The 16303-nt window shown below is 44.3% G+C and overlaps 1 long non-coding RNA gene across 2 annotated transcripts in view; it reads right to left on the bottom strand.

Moving 5' to 3' along the window:
* LOC117881848 overlaps positions 1 to 16303 on the bottom strand; it is a 57332-nt gene that overhangs the window by 17002 nt on the left and 24027 nt on the right. Inside the window, exon 1 of one of the 2 annotated variants that reach the window (XR_004646872.1) lies at positions 2692 to 2774. The exons of the other annotated variant lie outside the window; for it this stretch is intronic. This is a non-coding gene — a long non-coding RNA (uncharacterized LOC117881848). Of the gene's footprint in view, positions 1 to 2691; positions 2775 to 16303 lie in introns of those variants that run through there. 2 annotated transcript variants of the gene reach the window in all.

Raw genomic sequence — 16303 nt, 5'->3', positions numbered from 1 at the left:
TGCTTAAGGAAATACTTATTTATCAAAGCACGTAATCATGTATTTATGTCCCATTGATTAAAACTGGCTTTTGATAGGCCCTAAAAGCTATTCATGTACTTCCTTGTAGTTTTAATGATAGAGGTTTTAATTTGTTTCATATTTTCTTCCTACATTTCTATTTTTACTTTTCTTTCTTATCCCAAACGAGCTCGTGACCTCAATTTCCATGCAATTGCTGGGATCAGCCAGCAACAGATACTAAATTAACAAGGTTGTCTGGCAACTAGTCCTTGTCCTGGAGACTGAACTTATTGTGAGCACTTGAATGATACAGTCATCACCCACAGCCCTGGGCATGTGATGAATGATAAGAATGGAATTCTCCTAGTTATTTTGCAGTGAGATGCTGCCACGCAAACAATTGGTTGTAGGCACATGAACCACAGTAGCCTCAGGTCAAACAGAGTCAAAATACAGCCTTGTAGTAAAAGCTTACGTTCCAGAAGGGCAGATATGTTATAGTATCATTACGACCCACATCTTTTAGAAGCGTATGTTTTTGGTAGCTCTCACTTCTGTCTTATCTTTGTTATGTCTCCGTGGAGAGCCATTGTCTTCATTTTACAAGACACAATCGTCAAATGTTTTCACGTTTTACTGTCCATCCCTCATTCATCGCAAAGGGATAGTCCAGCTGTGAAAGACAATATGAGCATGTCCTTCCCTCTGTGAGAGCTTCTGCAGGAAAAGCCCCAATGATGCACACATCTTTCCTGAAGAAATTTGTCAAAGCACTTCAAAATCCATCACAAGAAAAAAATTTTTAGAAAGTTATAATACTGAAAGGCTAAAACCTACTCTGAAGAAAATGTCTGATAAGAACATGGGCGGTGCGCATGGTTTCCCAATAAAGATTCTGCCATTGGCATGGATCAGTAAAAGCAATGTGAATTTTTAGCAGCAGTTATATTATGGGATGCAAAGTGACCTAAAAATATATACCATTTAAAGCAGTCAATATACATATAAAGGCCAAGACCAAGGTTTGCCAACCCCAGTTATGTAACTAGAGATCATCATTAAACACACACAGTCTACTGAGGACTGTTGCATCAGCCCAGAGTGACCACAGTTCATGGTGTCCCCCCAGGCATCATGTAGTGAAGTTCCCAGATCTAGCTCTGTCCTGCAAATTCAAAATCTCTGGGACAGTCCTGTGGTCGGCACCAGGTAGGATCAGGGTGTGCACCCTTTGGGTCTTGATGTAGAATTTGAGAGTACAGTGTGCCGGGGTATTGTTGTCCATTCTGGTGACATGGTCGTACACAGGCAATGTAAAAAGCGACTGAAGGCAGGGAAGGTCTCTGCGAAATTATGACATTTTGCATAAAAGTCAAACTGCTTTATGCTCAGGATTTGCTGCTGACAGCGCATATGGTATGCCTCTAGCCTCTCCGAGTCTGCCTGTAAGAGAGTCCAGGTTTCTGATCCATACAGTATACAGATTTGAGAGATCCTGAACTTTGTTTCAGTGCAAAGCTGGTTTTGCATCCATAAAAGTGAGACTTCATGCCGGAAGGGGTGAGACCTATTCGCCAAAGAAAGTCCAGTTTGCTGTGACCATTTGAACTCTGCTTGCTGCCTAGGTAGATGAACTCATCAGTGCTCACCACAGTACTAGATGCCACCTACACCAGGGAGTTTGGTGGCCTAGCTAGGAGGTTCAGAACCTTGGTCTTCTGCCATGAGAGGTTCAACAACCCCATAGCATAGGCAGCATCTTGAACGCCTTGGAGGGTGGAACACTGACTGTTCCACCAGCAAGGCAGTGTTGTCAGCATAGTCTTCATCGGTGAAAGACACAGAGGTTAAGCGACTTGTCCAAGGTCACATTGGAAGTCTGTGCCTGAGAAAAGTATTAAATCTAGATCTCAAGTCCCAGTCTGGAGCCTTACACACATATTAAGAAGAAGAGATTGAGGGTCAGTAGTGGAATACGCACATTTAAACTTTTCAATAGAAAAGAAACATTTTCAGCATTCCTATGGAACACTTTAGAAAATCACAAACTATTATGCTAAATTATACAAAAACTGGAGGCTTTCAGCCAATGAGAACAAAGACTCCAAATCACGTGATTTCTCAATGAAATGGCCACTCTTCTCAGTGCAGACTGATTCTATTTTCTCATTTCCTTCCCCGGGATTTCCCTTTTCTTCAGATTATCTCCTTACACCTTTAACAACATTAAAGTTTCTGCTTCCTGCTCCCATCTTGGCACCTCTGCCCCGTTCCATGCTCCCTCCCCATAACATTTCTTAGGGTTAGTTTGAGCCTTTGCTCAAAGCCCTGTGTAAGGGGTGGCACATAGCTTTGCCACTCCAAGAGCTACCCTGGGAACGAATTGTGAGGTTCTCCTTCCCTGTTCCTGAAGGAAGTAATTTGAACCACCTCCTTTCAGGTGCAGATTACTTCCTCTCCATTGCATCCTGCCAGTTTAGCAGGGTGGGTGTGGAGACCAGGCTCCCCCCAATCCCCTTTTTAAAATAGAGAGTCCCAGACATGTAGCTCCCTTGTGCTCAAGCTGAGATGTGGATAGTAGGCTATGCAGAAGGGTAGGCTTCCCCTCCACCCTTCCCTTACAGCGGTATTAGAATCAGGCACACTCTGACTCTTAATTAAGAGAAATATTTTTTTCCTTAGTCATACCCGTTTTCTGTCCCCTGTGCCCTCCGTCCCTCTTCTATTTACAGAACTCTGGAGCTGAAGGCCTGCAGAACTCTGGGGCTATTCGGAAGCCAAACACTGATCTCATCTGAACGTGGCAGACAGCCCTGACTTTCTAATGGGCTGGTCCCAAACCCTGGATCCCTACATTTCAAACTCCGGAACGTGAGCTGAATGTGCAGTGTGAGATTCCCTCGGCTTCTCATGCGGAGTGAGGAAAATATGAAATACGGTATAATCTGTGCAAGCTCATTGTACCATCTCCATTCTGCCTGTTGCCCAGCATGTCAGGTTCAGCTGCTGCTGATCCATCTCGCCCTGAAGTCAACGGCAAAGCTCCCATTGACTTCATTGGATGCCGGTCATTGGCCTCATTTGGCAGGTCCAGGGCTGAGTCACTCCCTGATCATGTACATGGCCTCTAAGGGCCCAATCCAAGTTAATGGGAGTTTTCAATGGGAAAAGGAATAGGCTTCTGGGGTTTGATCCTGGGTCTGACTCTACAAAGTAGTGAGCACCTAAGAGCATATGCCCTATGACTTGCTCTGTGCACCACTTACGAAGTTCTGAGTCTTCTAAACTTCCTTGAAAGTCAGTAGGAGCGCTTTGCAGATACAGGCATTAAATCAGAGGACCAACGTGACTAGAGAGTAATCGGGGGTTTTGACAATCGCCTTACTGACCCTGATAGCTGAACTCGGCACTGGGGAGTAGCATACAGGACAGGAGAAACAAGGCAAGGTGAAGTGTACTGTGTTTAATAGCCTTCCCCATAAGGGGGCGGAGAAGGACAACAGGACTGGTACCTTGTTTTCCTTGGCAGTTTGAATACATCCGGTTCCCCCGCAAGGATAAACTACTCAGCCAAAATGGATTATTGCCTCATAAAAAGGGGCACCTGCTCTGTTATCCCTTAAATGAAAAACAGGCCTAAAAATATATGAATAAGCCATGTTGTTTTAATGAGGCATGGAAATGAGCTATCACTGCCAAAACACTACCCTTTCTCAACCGCCTCTTCTGATTACAAGAACTGTAATTTGTTAGCTCCTGGCTTCCTGTTATTAAGCCAATTGTTCAATTTTCAGGAAGCTTTGGGATTGTAGTCTAAAGCTGAGGGGATGAAGATAGGGCAACACGGGCCTAATCCTACTTCCACAGTGTACCATGAAAGTCTGTTAAATTAGGGAAGTTTTAGTATTCAGATAGTATTTATATGTGGCAGGTGCTCTGTACAGAGAAGCAAGGAGGTGAAGGCCATGCCATGAAGAGAGACACACTATAGGCCAGCCTTTATCACCAAGCAGAATATGAAGAATGACTCACTCGCTGAGTTTCCTTTGCGGAGTTATCCCCACAGCCTTGTACTTGTTTTTTTCCTTAGAAGCCTGGAATAGCTCTGAAAAAGGCACTCTATTTGATGGAAAAAACAAACAACCCTTGTGTTTTCTTTGTATATTTCACATGCTTGTAAGGAAAGAAATTACTTACCTAGGATAAGAAGATTCCTGCCTTTTATTAAATATTAAACTGAAAGAGAGAATACCTTCAGGAACAAGCCTATATACCTGGCTTCCAACAAGGCAACCGCAAAGTTCTCTTTACCTTAGGAGCTGTGGCGTTTTTTCCCTGCTGGGTCACTTGTTCTTTGCAAAAAAGCAACCATTTCAAGAAACCATCCAGGCACAGTTGGGTCTCAGATAACTGTGGTTATTAAATATACACCAATATGCAGCTACATGGCTCTGTTTCTCTGACTGATTTCTGGAAGCTTCTAAAACACAGCACATGGTTTTGGCGGGGAGGTATAACTCAGTGGTTTGAGCTTTGGCCTGCTAAACCCAGGCTTGTGAGTTCAGTCCTTGAGGGGGGCCATTTAGGAATTGGGGCAAAAAACTGTCTGGGGATTGGTCCTCCTTTGAGCAGGGGGTTGGATTAGATGATCTCCTGAGGTCTCTTCCAACGCTGATATTCTATGGGGAGCACCACTATAGGGCTCACAAACTATTTAACAGGGATACTGTGCTATTCCTATGCACTACACTCCCCATCAGTAAGAATTACCAACCTCAAAGATACCTTGCGAGACTTCATTCACCCAAGTTTACCAAGTGTTTTGAGATATGTAGGTGAAAGAATTATGCCTTCCCCACTCCCCTGTGTCCCTGCACAAGGCCTGGGTACAAGCAGGCCATATGTCTGTCTGGTCTAGAGTTTTTTATTATTCCCATCATCATTGTATCTAGGTGCCATTACTATCACAGGGACAATTTTCAAAGGGACACATAGTAGTTATGCTCCCAGTTCCCATTAATTTTCAAAGAAATTGGGCATCCAGCTGCCCTTTGTGCCTTTGGAAATCTACCCCATATATGTCATAATAGTATAGGACTACATATGGGCCTTATTCTATAAGTTGCCAAGTGCTCTCAAATCCCACTGGAGTTGAGGGTTCTCAGCACCTTGCAGGATTAGGCCCTAAGGTAATAAACTGTAACACTAATACATGTGCACCATGAAACTTTCATTTGTGTGGTATGCTGCACTAATAGTGGCTACATAATTATTAGTGCATAATTTGTAACATTCTTAAAATGACAGTGGAACTGAAACTGGTGGTGGTGTGAATATTTTGAATGTATTTTCTTCTCTAGCAAAAAAACAACAACAATATCAACCAGTGCTGTGGTGTTTTAAATATATCATAATATATGGGTCAGATCCTACAAAACCTTACTCACATGAGCAACCCCTCTGTCTTCAAAGGGGCTACCTGCAGTGACTATATTTTAAAAGTGCATATGACAATCTATTGTCCCACGTAGGCGATAACTTTTCCTACTTGTGGAATATAGACGTCAGTGGGACGTGTAGTTCAGATGAAATATTATGAATATTTTCCCCTCGGTGATGAAATGTTCTATTGCGCCTGATATGGGGACAGTTTTTGTAGGCCGAATGGTTCCTAGGACGTACAATTCTTTCCACTATTCTAAACATTACTGTTTTGCACAAGGTGTATTGTCCCAAAGCTCATTGTATTAAACTGTAGAATCACTGCTTTTGACCCACAACAGAGTAAGGATATGACACATCGATTAGGATATATTTAAAATACCATAGAACTTGTTGCCATTACTATGTTTTGCTGAAGAGTAGGATATATTAAAAATATTCACACTGCCACCATTTGCTCTGGAAAAGAAAACCATACAAGTTTCTTTTGGGGGGCATAATTGAAGTGCTAATACTACCTAGAGGGCTGGAGACTTAGATGAGGATTCACACACTCACCACGTTGTACTTGTCTTATAAAGCATATCCTATTAGCTGACACATTTCTTCAATAATGTAACTTGAATCCCTTGATTACCTCCATGTCAAAAATAGCGAGTCAGCTATAACATATGCGTCAACAGGGTTTAAAGCTCTATTTGTTTACTTATCTAGACAGATGTTTGAATAGTTTCTGTAACTTCCAGTAAAACATTGCAGACAACTGTGAAGTTTGCTAACCCCTTGGTAAAGCAGTCTCTTTGGAGTCATTAGTTCACCACAAGATAAACTGCACTAGTATGCCATGCTTCCACTCCCAAGTACTAGGCTGACGGAAAAGCTCAGCATGCCATTCCCACCAGCAAACAGGGATTAGGTTAATAAACTTCTGCAGTGGAGATTGTGTCTCTGTTTTAGATCAACAACATTAAAACGAGGACAGGCAAAGCATTCTACTCTGTAATCTAGCTTTTCTCATCAGACACATCTTTTCTTCTACTGTCTTTCTCTCCAATTAATGATGCTGAGCCCAGTCCTCCGCTAGGGTGCAATATTGTGCCCCGTGAGAAGAGCTGAGCCAAAAATTCACCAACCGTGCAGTTGGGAGCCTCACTTGTTTGCAACCATACGTTGGCTTCCAGGCTCAATACTTAGCCAGGAGTGGCTGGTAGCAGACAGAATATACACCTCTACCCCGATATAACGCAACCCAATATAACACGAATTCGGATATAACGCGGTAAAGCAGCACTCCGGGGGGCAGGGCTGCGCCCCCCGGCGGATCAAACCAAGTTCGCTATAACGTAGTTTCACCTATAACGCAGTAAGATTTTTTGGCTCCCGAGGACAGCGTTATATCGAGGTAGAGGGGTACCATGCCCATGAAAGGACCATGGGTACATCTTCACAGGAAACAGGCAGCAGCGCATTTCTGAGCCCAGCTCAACTGACTCTGATGCTCTGTGAGGAAGGTGTCTTAGAGCCCAGGCTCAAGCCCAAATGTCTGCAGTGCTATTTTTACCCTTGCAGCCAGAGCCCTGCTAGCCCGAGTCAGTTGAGCCGGGCTCTGAGACTTGCTGCCACAGGGGTTTTTTGCATGTAGCTATATCCAGTGTGGCTTAAATTCCCAAACAAGATGGCTAGGAGAATAACATTCAAGCCCTGGGCCAGCTAAGGCCGAAGAGGGGAAAGTTGACATGTAGCTATGTCACACAGTATCTACTATGACCAATGGGTATGCAAGGGACTAGTTTTGGGCAGTTTGAACAATCCAACCACCTGCTATTGTCCTATAACTGGGACCCTGTATATCCCATTTGCCCCCGGCACATAGGACGTCATGTCACATGGGTATGGTGCAGGGTGATCAAATTTTTCATCATAGGAACCACATCTTAATCGAAACATTGTCCGGTGGATGCCTCGCCTGCCATTTGTATGGTCTACCTCCCTTCCTCCTCAGGGTATGTCTATACTACCCGCCGGATCGATCCAGCGGGGGTCGATTTATCGCATCTAGTCTAGACGCGATAGATCGACCCCCGAGCACTCTCCCATCGACTCCTGTACTCCACCACCACGAGAGGCGCAAGCGGAGTCGATGGGGGAGTGGCAGCAGTCGACTCACCGCAGTGAATAGATCTAAGTACATCGACTTCAGCTACGTTATTCACGTAGCTGAAGTTGCCTATCTTAGATCGATGCCTCCCAACCCCCCAGTGTAGACCAGGCCTCATAGTCACCCAGACCACACCCCTGCCATTTAGGATCACACAAGAGCACTGTAGAATGGCACTGTAGACAACCACAGTTTGAATATGTGTCACCTGCCCCCTTTTCCATTACTCTGCATGCTTTCTATGAAACGGTAGAACAGACCTGGCCTGGACCACATAGCTTGAGGGTGAAATTCACCCCGTGCAGAGGTACAGCACAAGATCTAGGCATCACATAAGTGCCTTGTGTTGCCTCTCTGACCCTGGGCAACATCTCGAAGCCCCAGCTTCTGTGTCTAATATGCTTCATTTGCCTGCACCCAGCAGTTGCAACCTTCACTTTTTCCACACTCATACTGACCACACAGCTGGCTCAGTGCTTTAATTAATTAATGGAGATATCCCATCTCCTAGAGCTGGAAGGGACCTTGAAAGGTCATCAAGTCCAGCCCTCTGCCTTCACTAGCAGGATCAAGTACTGATTTTGCCCCAGATCTCTAAGTGGCCCCCTCAAGGATTGAACTTACAACCCTGGGTTTAGCAGGCCACTGCTAAAACCACTGAGCTATCCCACTCCCCATAAGGGAAGGACAGTGTAGACAAAAACTTCTGACATTGCCCAGCCCGCAGGAAAACAAGAAATGTGCGTGTTTCATACCAGGCCTGAAAACTGCCTTACTTTTAGTCCTTCTCTCTTTGTTAGTATATAATTTGCTGCTGTTTGGGGAATGCTCTGAGCCTCTGGGTTTGGGGGAAATTTTCAAAGGCAGATATGGGAGGAAGGTACCCAACTCCCATTAACATTTTCATCATCATCATCACACCTAGCTCTTATATAGCATTTTTAATCAGTAGATCTCAGACCATTTTACAAAAGAAATGAGTATCATTATCTCCATTTTACAGATGGGGAACCTGAAGCACAGAGTGGTAAAGCAACTTGCCCAAACAAGCCAGTGGCAAAGCCAGAAATTAAACCCAAGTGTCCTGAGTCCCAGTCTACTTCTCTATCCACTAGGTGACATTGCCGCTCTCAATAGGCAGTAGGGTACCTAACCTGTGTCTTTGAAAATCTCCCCAGGGGCCTCAGTTTTTTAATTCTCACTCTCGGCTCCCCACCCCTTCCAGGAATTCATGTTGTACATAGTTTTAAAGCAATTCAGTTGTCTCTTTAAAGTTATGAAATGGGAGCGTTCTTTCTATTAATTGTTATTAGCGCATACTGCACCTGTAAAGGATCGTTACATACTGAATGGATTTGAGCAGCTTAATTGTCTAATACACTCAGCATTAAGGGCCTGATCCAATAAAGCACTTAAGCATATTCTATCTTTAAATACATGTGTGAGTCTTCACTGGGACTGCTCAGTATTTATGGTTATAAACATGCTTAAATGCTTTGCTTGATCAGGGCCTAATTTTCTAGCAAAACGTGTCCGAGTCACTTATCACTCTGTGCCTCTATTTTGCCATCTGTAAAAAGGGGATAATGATACTCTTTTCCTTTGTAAATTCCTTTGTAATGTCTTCTGTTCCATCCAAAACAGTATCACCCATAGAAAAGTGTCAGGGTTGGGGATTTTTCATCATTTTAGTTTTATAACACCAATGACAACTTCATCTAGCTATTGACAGAGAATGTTCTCCACTTTGGTCATTATTATTTAAACATAAAGCCAATGTAACTTCACACTGAGGGCCAAAGGTATGCGAGCTTGTAATGTCAGAATGAACTTGCCTGGTATCATAAGGGAGCCATATTGCTCTGGGGTTTTGAATGTTTAACAATCCATCTCCTGGGTCATCATCAGGATCTGAATCTGAAACTTTCAGCACTAAAAGCATGGGCCTCTACCACTTGAGCTAAAGAAATAACTCTATGAGCTGCTAGCAGTAGTAGGCTGTTATCCTCTGTGTGAACCAGTCAATTGAGTGGGACATAGCACAGATGAGTAACATGTTACATATGCAAAACAACATGGATCTGCTGGATTGTGAAGCCCATCCTCATTTTCTATTACAGTGTCTCACACTCTGGACATTGTAGATCACACTTGAAATAAGTACCCTGGGAAGGACAGAGCTTCTGTATTCCAGACAGCTGTATCCTAACATGCATTTCTCAAATAATTTAATGAGAGATCATCTGTTCTAGTTATATATGATGAGAAGGAAAGTGGCCAAAGCATGGAAGATTATATTCTAATAGGGAAAAGAATCCTTGGGGTTAGAATGAGGGAATATGTTGGCTAGAGGCCATAAAGTCTTCAATATTTCATATGCAATAGCCGATGCTGAGAATTTTGGGCAGATGGACAAAGAGATTCTTGAGGGCAGACTTCCCTCAAGCTCCAAAATACACATTTTTTATTGTTTGAAGAGACATCTTTAATGCTTGCAGTGGAAGAGGCTGTTGACTCTCAGACCTTCAGGGAGACATTGGACTTTTTCCATTTATGTTGCTGGGCTTGGGGAATATTATTCATTATCATTCTTTTAAATTAATTTCCTAGTTAACTCTAAGATGTCTGGTTCTGGATTTGAGGTTTCCATTTAACTCAGTGCTTTTGGGGCTTCTACCGCCAAGGATACCCTTGAAGTATGTTTTATGGTTCTCGTAGGGCCAAGGTTCAGACAGCCCTATACTCCCATTGAAGTCACATTGAGCCAGTTGTGTGTGTTGGGGCTTTAAAGTCAGTGGAAGTGGTATGCACTGAACACCTCACCGGATCAGCCCCTAATAACTTTCCCTGTTATACAATGACACTTATTATACACCCCCACAAAAAAACCACAACAATAAGGTGAACATGTTCTCGTTGTTTAATAACACCTAAAATGCTGCAACTGAGCTGCAGAAGAATTTGAAGCCTACATCTGCGCTGACTCACACCTCATGCAACACCACTAGGTTTGCATGGCATGAATCAATACGGAATTAGACCCTGAAGGCCAAATGCTCTCTCCATTCTACAGGTGCAACTCGCATTTCATTCAATGCAGCTGGCCCCCATTTAACCGATAGAAGGGGCTGGTTCTAGAGTTTAAAGCAGAGCTGCTGAGTACTCTAGCACCCCTAATTGTGTGAGTGCATGTAGCACGTGCAGAGGTGTAGTCCGGGGCACTGGAGGACACCATTAATACTATTTTGCAATCTGAGCACCATTCAGATATAACTTTTCTCATGCAACTTTTTATTACGTGGTATTAAAAGGCTATTTTCTTATGCAAAGTGAAAATTGCTCTCCCCCAGAATTGAATGTGGTGCAGTGTAATGCTACTTCTCGACCACAGAATTCTAGAATGAGTAACCCCAGAAATAAATCCAAGTATTTACGCACTGATTTTTAAATGTTTAAGAGCTTGATCCTCAGCTGTAGGTAAAGAGCTCACCGTGCAACTCGGGAGGCTGGGCTGGGTGGTGCAAAAGTGGCTTTGATCCTCATTTATGTTAACTTGCATCCTGGGAGGGCTGTGCGCTGGGCCTGAAGGCTGTTCTAATTTATAGCAGCTGCCAATGTCTCTCTTGTGACTGCTGGGGGTCACTGGATCATGGGGAAGCCCTAACCGCATCCCTTTTCCTTTGTAGTCATGCTTTATTCTGGCCACACAGTGTGTGTGGAGTTGTTGTGCTGGCTGTACACCACTGGAGGATTTCCCTGCACTAGAGTGATCCTCCCATGGACGGATATACCAGTTTTCGGGCTGCCTTGTGTCAGAGGAGTGGCACAACGCAGACCGTCACAACTGAGGACTGGGACCTAAATCGTTTTTAGGTGCTGTATTCGTTACACAATTTAAAACAACTGCTTAGCACTGAACCAGAAAAGAGCAGTTTAACTTCACACTTCGATCTGTGCAGCAGAATTGATTGCTACCATATATACACGAAGAACATCTTTAGTCCCGTGAGTATCCCCTATTCATTCATGCATTTAGCCCCATTGACTTCAATGGCACTTGCATGGTCAACAAGTCAGACTAGAACAGAACTGGGCATTTATTAGCAAGAGGGACAGGAAAAGAGGACAGGACTGGATTTCTCAGTTCAAATAGCAGCAAGACGCTCTTCTGCTGAGAGATAAACAAACTATTAAATCATGATAGTTCACCAGTGCCAGACTGATATGTTCCTCCTTCAAAAATAATAACTGAAAAGAAATGAAAAATAGTTTTCCATATGCAGCATTGCTAGCACTCTAAAATGAGTAATTTGGAGGCACCCTTAGTATTTTAAGATCCAATCCTTCTCTTGAGGAAGTTAATTGCAAAACTCTCCATTCACTACAATGTGAGCAGGATCAGCCTCTAAAAGTTGGAAACTCATATGAAAACTGGGCTGATCATGATTTAATAAATGATGAGTAAAGACTTTGAAACGATATGTAAGATTCCAGTGGTACGTGGGCTAACGTTTGGAGCACTGCCACACGAAGGTCAAGGAGGGAAATAAATCAATGGCTAGCAAATTGCTCTTGTTAACTTGGCTGTACTTTTTGCCTGATAGTCATTCTGGTGATACTCAAAACTCAGGGACTCAATTTGTCAGTGATGTGGCAGAAAAGCAAAGTACAGAACATTACAATGCAGACTTCTGAAAGGGCTAACTGGAGCCTCTCAGGAGAAACCCTGCTGTGCACAGGGAATCTTCAGCACATTGCAGCTGCAAATATTTTTGTCTAGTACAAGAAAACTTGAGGGAGAAAAAATAAAATCATATATCAGATATCTCATGCCAAATGAAGTCACTTCTAGAAAAACGCAGTCAAGCCCTTGATTTATGTAATCCACTGGTGAGCATATCACCAGTCCCCCTCTATGCCTGATCCACAGAGAATATGAGTCTGTACAGCCCCACCTATGGAGCCTCTGTTGTTTAATTCAAGCTGTAGTAGCTCATGCTCTGGTTCAAGCCCTGATGTGTTGGCCAAGGTGGCAGCTGTCACACTCAGACTGCTTTGTGGTGACACAGGAAATCATATTCTGATCACATTGATATGACGGGTAGTGATCAATGGCTCCATGTCTAGTTGGCAGCCGGTTTCAAGCGGAGTGCCCCAAGGGTTGGTCCTGGGGCCGGTTTTGTTTAATAGCTTTATTAATGATCTGGAGGATGGTGTGGACTGCACTCTCAGCAAGTTTGCAGATGACACTAAACTAGGAGGCGTGGTAGATACACTAGAGGGTAGGGATCGGATACAGAGGGACCTAGACAAATTAGAGGATTGGGCCGAAAAAAACCTGATGAGGTTCAACAAGGACAAGTGCAGAGTCCTGCACTTAGGACGGAAGAATCCCATGCACTGCTACAGACTAGGGACCGAATGGCTAGGTAGCAGTTCTGCAGAAAAGGACCTAGGGGTCACAGTGGACGAGAAGCGGGATCTGAGTCAACAGTGTGGTCTTGTTGCCAAGAAGGCTAACGACATTTTGGGCTGTATAAGTAGGGGCATTGCCAGCAGATCGAGGAACGTGATTGTTCCCCTTTATTCAGCATTGGTGAGGCCTCATCTGGAATACTGTGTCCAGTTTTGGGCCCCACACTACAAGAAGGATGTGGAAAAATTGGAAAGAATCCAACGGAGGGCAACAAAAATGATTAGGGGTCTGGAGCACATGACTTATGAGGAGAGGCTGAGGGAACTGGGATTGTTTAGTCTCCAGAAGAGAAGAATGAGGGGGGATTTGATAGCAGCCTTCAACTACCTGAAGGGGGGTTCCAAAGAGGATGGAGCTCGGCTGTTCTCAGTGGTGGCAGATGACAGAACAAGGAGCAATGGTCTCAAGTTGCAGTGGGGGAGGTCCAGGTTGGATATCAGGAAAAACTATTTCACTAGGAGGGTGGTGAAACACTGGAATGCGTTACCTACGGAGGTGGTGGAGTCTCCTTCCTTGGAGGTTTTTAAGGCCCGGCTTGACAAAGCCCTGGCTGGGATGATTTAGCTGGGAATTGGCCCTGCTTTGAGCAGGGGGTTGGACTAGATGACCTCTTGAGGTCCCTTCCATCCCTGATATTCTATGATTCTATGACCCTTCTATATTTTACCCCGATCCAAACCTCCCTCAACTCCCCCACCCACTTGTTCATCTCCTCCACCTTTTATGTCTTGTCTGTTAAACAGTAAACAGCACCTAGAAAAATGGGAACGCCCATATGATTGAGGCCTCTATCACAACCACAATATTAAATAATAGCAATCACTTCAGGATTGGACACTAATGCTGCTCCAGGGCTGACTGGAGTGGAATGTTGAAAAGTGGAAGGAGATATCCCTCATCCTCCACAGCGGAGGTGTTAGCGTGTTGCCTCTTTAGGCTCCACCAGCTCCAGAAGAAGGGAGATGTAAATCAGCTTCTTCTACAGCAGGGGTTCTCAAACTGGGGGTCGGGACTCCTGGGGGGGTCGTGAGGTTATTACATGGGGGGGGTCACGAGCTATTAGCCTCCACCCCATCCGTGCTTTGCCTCCAGCATTTATAATGGTGTTAAATATATTAAAAAGCGTTTTTAATTTATTAGGGGGGTCGCACTCAGAGGCTTCCTATGTGAAAGGGATCACCAGTACAGAAGTTTGCGAACCACTGGACTACAGCCTCCAGATAGGCCTTAGAGCAAAGGGACTTGAAGACTGAAATATGCTTTCTCCCCTATTCCAGTCAGGTTCAAGTGGCTGAAATTGAAATAAAAATTAATGGAGATATCCTATCTCCTAGAACTGGAAAGGACCTTGAAAGGTCATCAAGTCCAGCCCCCTGCCTTCACTAACAGGACCAAGTACTGATTTTGCCCCAGATCCCTAAGTGGCCCCCTCAAGGACTGAGCTTACAATCCTGGGTTTAGCAGGCCAATACTCAAACCACTGAGCTATCCCTCCTCCCCTAAGCAGCATGGGGCAACCGTTCCCTTGTTGCTAACTGCTTTTTTCCTGGCCTTTGGCTAAATAGAGAAATTCAGTTTCCAGGGCCATCAATCCAGCAGCTTTGCTGGGCATTATCCACACTGCAGAAGGGAAAAATATTTTAAAAGCCTGAGAATTTTCTGAACCCTCTTGTGTTTTGTGGGTGTTTTTACAGCTATCCCTTTTATTTACGTGCACTGTGAAACCAGCTGTTGTGGCCTGTTTTGTCCTCTCCTCAGTCAAACACCCCCAAAAATGTACAGATGATCATTTACGCTGGCAGCGCACCACACCCATTATCATTTCTGAACTGTTGCATTTTGTGAGTGCTCTTTGGCAAAAGGATTTGTTATGGAGCCAAATGGTTTACCAGCCTCATGCAAAACAAGTATTTTCATCGCCATCTGATTGTTCAAAGCACAATAGCATTTTTTTTTCTTATTTAATTCCTGCTGGATCTCTTAGTAAATGGCATATTACACGGGAACATGTCCATCCGTAATATGAATTCAGGGCAGCGCCCCTGTGCTTTGTGCATGTTGATCTTCACATAACTTCAGTTCTTCCAGATGTTCAAAACAGAAGCACTTATACTTCGGAAGTCCTTTTCTAATGTGTTTTCTTACAGTTATTAAAATGGGAAGGATGGCTCTGTCATTTGCTCTATGGCATCCAGAGGTCAGAGTACCAGCAGTAGCAGTTCATATAGGGCCTGTTCCACTCCTAATGCATCACATGAGGTTTTCTTTAAAGAACATGCTTTTCATGGTGACCCAGACTGGGAGGACGTGGGCTGGTTATTAAGCATCCAAATAAGAAATTTTTATCGGCAATATTTTCCAAAAAGAATGCAAAAGGGGGGAAAGCATTAATAAAACGCTATATTTTTAATGAATAGGATTTTATTGCGGGGGAATAGATAAGGAAATAACAGGGCAAAATTCCTCAATCTACATTACAGGCCACGTCCTCGGTTAATGTCAATCAGAATATTGCCATTGAAGTCCATGAAACTTCACCCATTTACACATGCTGAGAATCTGACTCCTCTTGCCCGAACAGCTGCCCATGTGAGCACAGAACTCCTAGTCATACCAGTCAATGCAGCTAGAGCCTAAGATGATCTAAATCTATGTAGTTCCATTGACTTCAACAGAGCTATGCCCATTCACACCAGCTGAGGAGTCAGCCCCTTAGCACAACTGCAGAATAATGAGAGAGATCAGAGCTGTGAGAATCAGTGCGGGCAGTTTTGCCTGGGGATTTGATGTGAAAGAAAGAGAACCATCCTCTTTTTGCTGAGATGTGGCAGGAAGATTCCAGATCAGTGGTTCTCAAGCAGAGGTTCGGGGCCCCTTGGGGGGGCTGTGAGTAGGTTTCAGGGGGTCCGGCAAGCAGGGCCAGTGTTAGTCTTCCTGGGGCCCAAGTAAGAAAGCCGAAGCCGCGCTATGCGGGGCTTCAGCCCAGGGCCCCAAGTTCTGCCACCTGGGGTTGAAGCCGAAACCTAAGCATCTTAGCTTCATGGGGACCCCTGTGGCGTGGGGCCCCAGGCAACTGCCCTGCTTGCTACCCCCTAACACTGGGGAGGGAGCCCTCAGAAAGAAAACGGTTGAGAACCCCTGTTCCAGATCATCATAAGAGATTGTTGGGGTACCACTAAAAACAACTAAATACCAAGGCCCAAAAAGCAAAGCACCTCAACATT

The sequence above is a fragment of the Trachemys scripta genome, chromosome 8 (genome assembly GCF_013100865.1).
Source record: "Trachemys scripta elegans isolate TJP31775 chromosome 8, CAS_Tse_1.0, whole genome shotgun sequence".
Lineage (NCBI taxonomy): Eukaryota > Metazoa > Chordata > Testudines > Emydidae > Trachemys > Trachemys scripta.
This window is presented reverse-complemented; position numbering and strand designations above follow the sequence as displayed.